Below are 7791 nucleotides of genomic sequence, written 5' to 3' on the forward strand. Positions count from 1 at the left end.
TTAAATTACTCCACACATGTTCATTGTGTATGAAGTAATTTTAAAAAAGTCCTCTAAGGTGAAACGTGTTCAAAATAAATTTGAATATTGTCACTTGTTAGACTTAAATTTCTACTGAACGCAAGCTTGTTTGACTGGGAGGAACGTAAATCTGTATTTTTGATGAAAAAAAATAAAAGAGCACTTACATTGACTTGCAATTTACATGTCTGCAATGCCTGCCTCTGTATGGACTGAAAGCATTCGGACTTGATTGTGATTGGTTAATCAGGATTCAATTAGTGCTAGGCGAGAGAAGCTCAAATTGATCAATATATTATTAATGCTCAATAAGGAAAAATTGGATCATCAATTAGTATTTTCTATACTTGCTTCCTTGTGTTGCTAAGTGAACATTTTTTTTAAAATATCTACATCTCCTGCAATACTGCATATAACGTGGACATACATTCAGAAAAAACAGTATGGTGTCATGTTGATATTAGCATTGTTGGCCAAAGGGTTCCATAATTGCAAACTGAGAAATTTTTTTTTCTTCTGTACCCAGCTGAAAAAATTGTATGGAATGTTTGTGTTCGAAATATATTAGGTCACTTTATTGTTTTAAGTTGTGTTGTCTTAGTTGCAACTTCATACAAATGTGACACAAAAGCGTGTCGGTATGAGTGAGATGGCCACGTTCATCTGGCTTGCATCCAAGTCACAGTGGCACGAGGCTCCAGAACTAAATCCATTAATTACATTTTCTGTAACAGTGCAGCCACCAGCTTGCCATCAGAAAATCTAGCTTTATGTCAACGGACGTCTGCATTTCAAACACGCGTGCACACACATGCACACACCGCCGCAATTAGACAGAAGGTCCCCGCCCTTCATTATCTCAGATTTAGAGACCGCGGGGGGTTTCATGTATGTGTTTTCAAGTCCCCAAAATGGGTTTTCCTTCCCCAAATGACTGGGCACCTGTAGGCTTTGCACCCTCTTTTGTTTTTGCCACACCATTTAGAAAATAGTGTGCAGATGCAACAAATACAGTATATATGTATTTATGTACATATTATGTGTGTTAAGTGAAATCCAGGACAACTGTCATTATTAAATTCAATATAAAAAAATCTTAAGTCAAGAAAAGCTGTCTTTAGTCTATTTTAAATTCTTTATATTTAGATGTTGAAATGCATTCCCAATAAAATTGTCACTTTTAATTGGATGAACTAAGTTACTTTTTCATGGTAACTGAAACACTGGCTACTCTTCAACACTGTGTATGTGACGTCTGACTGACTGGTGACTGGTGCAATGTATACCCAATTTCCTAGCTCGGAAAGGCTCCAATCAACTGCTATGTCAGTAGAACTGCGTAAGATTCAAGTAGGATATTTATAATTTTTGACCTTTGCCTTCCTCCCTCTCCATATGAGGGCAACACTATTTCTATCTCATTTTCCAAGTTGTACTACTGGTATTTTTTTTTCATCTAAACTCTGTTTTTGGTGTAAAAACTACAGCAGACTACCTAGAGACCTTGCCTGATAAATGTTCTAGTAATTGTACCCCCCAGTAACTTCTTTATATGGTGTCGTTGGTAAAGGGAGGATTTACAGATTTAATTCCTATACAGAGTGAAGAGTGCAGTGCCCCGAAGACAAGGTAAGTCCTGTAATATCAATGTGTTTTTGCAAACGATGATAAAGTGACCTCGTGGCTCCAACCTTATACCTTCCCACATCTTTAGTGAATATTCAGATAAGACATAAATTAGAACATTTATGGGTGCGCTCATCTTAAAGGTTGCTCGCTGTCTTCTTTGCTCCTCCTTTTGTGAACAAAACGTGAACATTGCGATGGTTTACATTCTAAGACCCTAAAGGATGATACTGCAGATGCAGAGATAGAGAAAATTATACAGAAAATTAAGTAGTGATGTGGTCTAGCTTGAGAGACAAAAATAGAGTGGGCGGGTAGGGAGCAGATGGCCAACAGTGGTCAGCTGGTAAGAAACAAGGATGTCAGGCCTCTCCTCTACTTGCATCCACCCATTTATACATTATGCAGAAGTGTCGAAGTGCCTCACCAAGCTTCTTCCGCTTCATCTAAAGGTCCATATAACCATTCAAATGTGTTTGACGAAAGGAGTCGGTTTGTGATACTCCTACCCATAGTATTGGAAATTACACTCATCAGCCTGATAGCAGAGCACATTATGGGTCAGGCGCTTTCATTCTGACCAAAGATTTTGTTCAGCCGAATGTACTTGCTCTTCTGATTTGCCTCCAGGAACACGAGTGTGCACCATATTGAATTTTCCACCAGTATGACTTTCCTGGATAACAGTCCGGCCTCAAGGGTTATTCATTTATTGATTACTGCTGAAGGGTTTTGAGGGGGGGCTGCATCATTCATAGAGCGTGACAAATATATATTACGGCCACATGCTCTATAATGTGAGTTTACGAAAGCCTTTTGGAAGATGATAAAGACGAGCATTTATTTAATTTAACTGAATTGATTTGCTTCTGCTGGGACATTTAAAGCACAAGTAGTCCAATTAGAGACACCATACGGATTATTACACAGCTTTCCTAAGGCACATTCATTTTAAGAAATACGCTGACCACACACTCGTCTGATCAGTTAAATCTGAGCTCTATAAGTGCTAAGTGCTCACTCTCTGGCAATGCAAAAAGGAACCGCCCCAGTACGCTACTAAGAGTGAGCTAAAACAAGCAACAAGAAGCAAAGATGGAGGCATGGGGGCATATGTTGGAGTTAGGGCGAGAGAGAGCAAGAGAGAGAGAGAGGGAGAGGGAGAGAGAGAGAAGAGAGAGAGAGAGAGAGAGAGAGAGAGAGAGAGAGAGAGAGAGAGAGAGGAGAGAGAGAGAGAGATCAAAGGGAAGGGTAAGTTGCATGAGGAGCAAAAGCTTCTTGTCTCGGAACAACTGCAATCACAGCCCCTGCCAAAACCCTCCGGATTCATCCAGCGGCCTGACAGAAACGACTCAACAGGCATTTAAGTGCTCAGAGCGGACGGCAGTTTGTGCAGTGTGTTGTGAGTGAGGGTAAAATAGCTTTTAAATTGACTAGTTTCTTGCAGTGTATATTACATTTCAAATTTTAACATACATTAACTCAGTCAAATGCATGTTTAAATATAAATGTCAAACAGGTCTCGGTATGAAGCTGTATTGTAGTTTGAGACCACTGCAGACTGCACATTCTCAAAGCAAGACCACTCTGACGTCAGTTAAAATGGAGCATTATTCAAAGAGGCAAAATCAACACGCTAATACAGAGAGGAAAAAATACAGTCTAAGTACTGCTTTTCACAAGATGTGTGCTGAAGTACCCAATGACGTGTCTCCTGAATGAATCCTTCGTACTAATAACGCTGGCATGTTCAAGTACATCTTGACAAGTTCCACGATCGAAATGTGCATACATACAAAATTGCTTGTGCTCCTTCATCTCTAAACATCAGGCCGTCCAGGCCAGTCTTACCTCCTGTTGTTCCCCTCTGGCATAGTCTCACACACACATACACACACACACACACAAACGCACGAACATCACCCATCTGTTCAACTCTCCAGACCTTCTTGCATCTTGCCTGACATAAACCATAACTTGGTACATAAACACACGCACTCACTGTGAAGCGTCACAGCAAACTGAGTCAAGTTATACTGTTGAGGCAGTGCCACAATTGATGTGCGCACAGTAGCAAGGATAAAGCACACAACGGCTAAAACAAAATCGACTCTGACTTTTAAGAGAGCTTTTTAAAACAAACGACATGCAGACAGACGATGAATGGAAACATCAAGGTTGCGATACTCTTGTTTTGTCTGCGGGAGCCGTAGCGCTTGCTCAGCAAAGGATGAACGCAAAAAGGCCTTTCCAACTATTCATTAGCAAATTCCAACGCATCATGCTCGCTCAGAGACATATCAGGCGTGAACAAGGACCGTGTGTGTGCTCCTGTATGTGCGTCGTTTCAAGTTACATAACCTGGAATCATCCCATTATCACGGGAGTTAACTGTGCATTCATTTGCTCGCCATGTGGCCTCCGGTATCTGTTGCGTTGACGTGATGCATGTGACACACTGATGACAATTAAATATAGAGCAGGCGGGAGACATCTGGCACAGCGGCGACGCAGCGGACATGATGCAATGTTGACCCGTTGGTGTCAAAACACACAGTTTCTGTGACATTACAGGATGTGTACACTAGTGGAAAATAAAAAATCAACAGAGGAGAAGGCAGCAAATCAATGGGTCCGTTTTGATATTAGGGATGGGTGTTTCCAATCTCAATTTGAATGGGATGAAAACTTTCAGTAAATGTGAAATGTGAATGTGTTGTATCAAGCAGAATTTTTTTCCCTATGGAGTGACATAGAGGAGTTTTGCATTGTTCAGTCGCTCAACTGCCCTTAGCTGCCATCATGTTGCCATTCTATTGAATTGGAACTTGTGGAGACAACAAAACTTCTGTTGTTTACAACAACAGCATTCTTCATTGAATTGTACTTCATTTTACACAATTCTGAAACAATCAAATCCACAGAGTTAACCAGAAGCTTAATGATCAATTAATCGATTACACTGCAATTGGCTGTTTACCACCCCACGGTGTACTAGCCTCTCACTCAAAGTCAGTTTGTGTAGGTTGCGACCCTAATGAGGATAAGTGGTATATAAAATAAATGGATGGAAGGATGATCAATTAATTAATCAATTATAATGCATGTTCACTTTTAGTACATAATGTACACAATACAGACCCGCTTACATGGCCGTATGTTGAATGAGGAAATTTATTCGTGGGATAAGAGGATATACTGCATACTGGGCGTTTACGTGTACTGGTGGATATACGGCATACTGCATGTGTACTGTACATATGGGACGAGTACAGTATGGGTGTACATGTGTGTCTGTGTGTGTGCATGTGTGTGTGTGTGTGTGTGTGTGAGAGAGAGGGAGAGAGAAAGAGAGAGAGAGAGAAAGCGAGGAAGGGAGGAACACGAAGGATATGTGAGGCAACACGGGAAGAAGGCTGGCTGTCAGTATGTGCCGTCCATTGTCTGTGCGACAATGAAGATATCAAGTCGGCAGGAGTGGTGTAGCGCTCACAACGGACTCATTAACATCTGGGGCCAAGGGCTACTTGTGTGTGTGTATGTGTGTGCCTGTGTCTTTGTCCTGAATGAAAACTGATTTTGAAGGTTTTCCTCCCCAAGTGCGAATCATGCGGATGACGGGGGAAGTGATTTACATCCTGGTGAAATCCAACTCTAACCTTCCTCAATCTAGCATAATCCACTCTGGTTAGTCATATACAAGGATTATATCTATTTTGAAGGGTCTTTGAACTTGACTTGTCAAATTACAAATATACACAGAATTTCAAATGGATTATCCTCTGCTACATCCAACCCAACCGTCATCCTCAATCAGAGCCTACTGCTTGCATTCTGTTGGCGTTCCTGAACTTTACATTTCACTTGTTCTATTGTAACTGACTTGGGCCAACAACACACCAGGACTGGTCAACAGCCACTAACAGCGCACCTACTGTATAAACAAACATTGATTTACACCTACGGACAATTTTGAATCTTCACTGAAGATAACGTGCATGTTTTGGCAATGTAGAATGAACTCAGAGTGCCCCATTAAATCACTCAAACACGGGGAAAGCATGTGAATATCACAAAGTAGGTCCTGATACAAATCTAGGACCTTTTAATGCTCAAGCAGATGTACTAAACCATACAACACTGTGCTTTCTTATATTTTACACTGTACATTTTTGCAAATTGATTCCTTGCTTCCTAACAAGTAAATGACAACAAAGACCCCCACATGAGGTCGAGTGTGAATTTCAAAAGTATTTAAACGAAGACCCCAACCACCTCCATTCCATAAACACTAACTTCTCCAACCCCCCAAGCCCTCCCACGCTGTCTGCTAGTTTACAGGCAATGGCACCATTCAACTTGTAAAAGGAGCCCCCCCCCCTTTATTTTGCCTCAAACAAAATGCCCCTTGCTGTCCATGAGTGGTCGCCTGCCCCCAGCTCAATAATTGCAATAATCACACACTCAAGCAAAGCTCATACGTTCCTTATTAAGGCAAAACACCATGGGGCACAACAGGTCGTTAAATTACAAGTTTTCATTTAAGAGTAAAAGATTTAGGCTGGCGTATCATTACATTTGATGTTAAGTTAAAAACAAAATTCCAATGTGGACTGGAAGGTGCAGGACGCTACATGTATCGCTTTCCCCCCCTTTTTTTTTTTTTTTACATTGGCTTCAATACCCCTCAGAGCTGCAAAGCATCTGCACGCTAAGAAACTGTTGATATAATCACAGGCAACAACAGCAAAAAAAAAAAAAAAAAAAAAAAGCACATTTAAGTTCGCAGACATTCAATCCTACTATGGTTGACATCATATCAATGTAGCGGAGTTATGTTAAACAAGAAAAGATAGAAAGATGAGAGAGCTCCATTATAGTGCATTTTGAAGTGATGTATGCTCCCGAGTTGAATCCTCTCCAACCGCAGTGCGTTTTGTTTACACTGCGCTACGAGTGGAGATAAAGTTGCACCACAACGAATTACAATATAACAATAGTAGTGATATAATAACAAAACGTATACCAGCATTTCTCCAAAAGCGCCATGGAAACAGTAGCAACTCGGAGCGTCTACTATCCAGTGCCTGCCTCGTCAGCATCCCCGTTCACGTGAAAATAAACTTACCTTATTATTAATATCAGGACGCCGAAAACAACCTTCCTCCTCTTCTTCTCCGATACAGCGGATATATTTCTTGTATTATTACTATTATTATTGTTATTATTTGAAGTTATAAATCATTCCACATCCTCCGCGATGTCTTCTCTGTTCTCCTTTTCTTTGCTCCTGCATGTGCGGACGATGTAGAAAAATCAGAGCTACCGATCCTGTCATTGAGTTTCTACGAAGGAAGAACTGGGCTGTGCACGCAACTCCCTCCCAAGGCTTTGCAACAGGAAACCAGACGAGGACGTGAACGACGACGAGGATAAATTTTGGGGAGGGGTGGAGGGGGGAGAAAAAGGAAAGAAAATTGAGTGCGTTTTCCGAATCCAGAGTCTGGAAGGAGTTTGAAAACCCGCCTCCACAAGAAGTTCCAGAAACAAGGCACACGTAAGACTGGAGCAGCCGCTATGTTGCACACTGCCGAAAGGGAGTGCGCAAGTAGGAACGTGCGTGCGTGTGCGTGGCGCAGCGTGTGCTTCTGCAGCACGCATCCCAGCAGGACTTGGGCGGATCTTTTTTCTTTTTCTTTTTTTCAAAAGCAGACAAATGCATCCCCGCCCACTGGCCTCTGTGAACAAGGACCCCAACACAGGCGAGAGGAGCCCCCAGCGGTCATGAGCTGCCCAGTGAAGACCACTTCCTTTGTGCGTGTGAGCCTGTGGAAAATGAAGGCTTGTACAGGGGCGCTCCCAACTTTGGGTATGACCTTTTATTTGAAAACTCCCCGGACCTTTTAACAGAGTTCCAAATGAGCAATTGGCACGCGCTAGAAAGTTGCCGCTCCAGTTGAAAAAAAAAAAAAAAAAAAAAAAAAACATGATTGGACACCCTTTTTATGATCCATTTGTCAATCACCCAAGAACAATTTTGCAAGCATACAAACTCCTCAACATTGCTATAGATTTCTTTCAAGTTTTACATCAAAATTTGTGTTGGTGGGTCCACTTAACATCAGCTGAAGGAACTGTCTGGAA

The 7791-nt window shown here is 41.6% G+C and overlaps 1 protein-coding gene across 1 annotated transcript in view; it reads right to left on the minus strand.

The window, feature by feature from the left end:
* sema4c (sema domain, immunoglobulin domain (Ig), transmembrane domain (TM) and short cytoplasmic domain, (semaphorin) 4C) overlaps nucleotides 1-7282 on the minus strand; it is a 111594-nt gene extending 104312 nt beyond the window's left edge. Inside the window, exon 1 of the mRNA XM_061817013.1 lies at nucleotides 6776-7282. The gene's annotated coding sequence lies outside the window, so the exon portion shown is untranslated. The remainder of the gene's footprint in view (nucleotides 1-6775) is intronic.
* Nucleotides 7283-7791: the final 509 nt, after the last annotated feature.

This window comes from Syngnathoides biaculeatus, chromosome 4 (assembly GCF_019802595.1).
Source record: "Syngnathoides biaculeatus isolate LvHL_M chromosome 4, ASM1980259v1, whole genome shotgun sequence".
Lineage (NCBI taxonomy): Eukaryota > Metazoa > Chordata > Actinopteri > Syngnathiformes > Syngnathidae > Syngnathoides > Syngnathoides biaculeatus.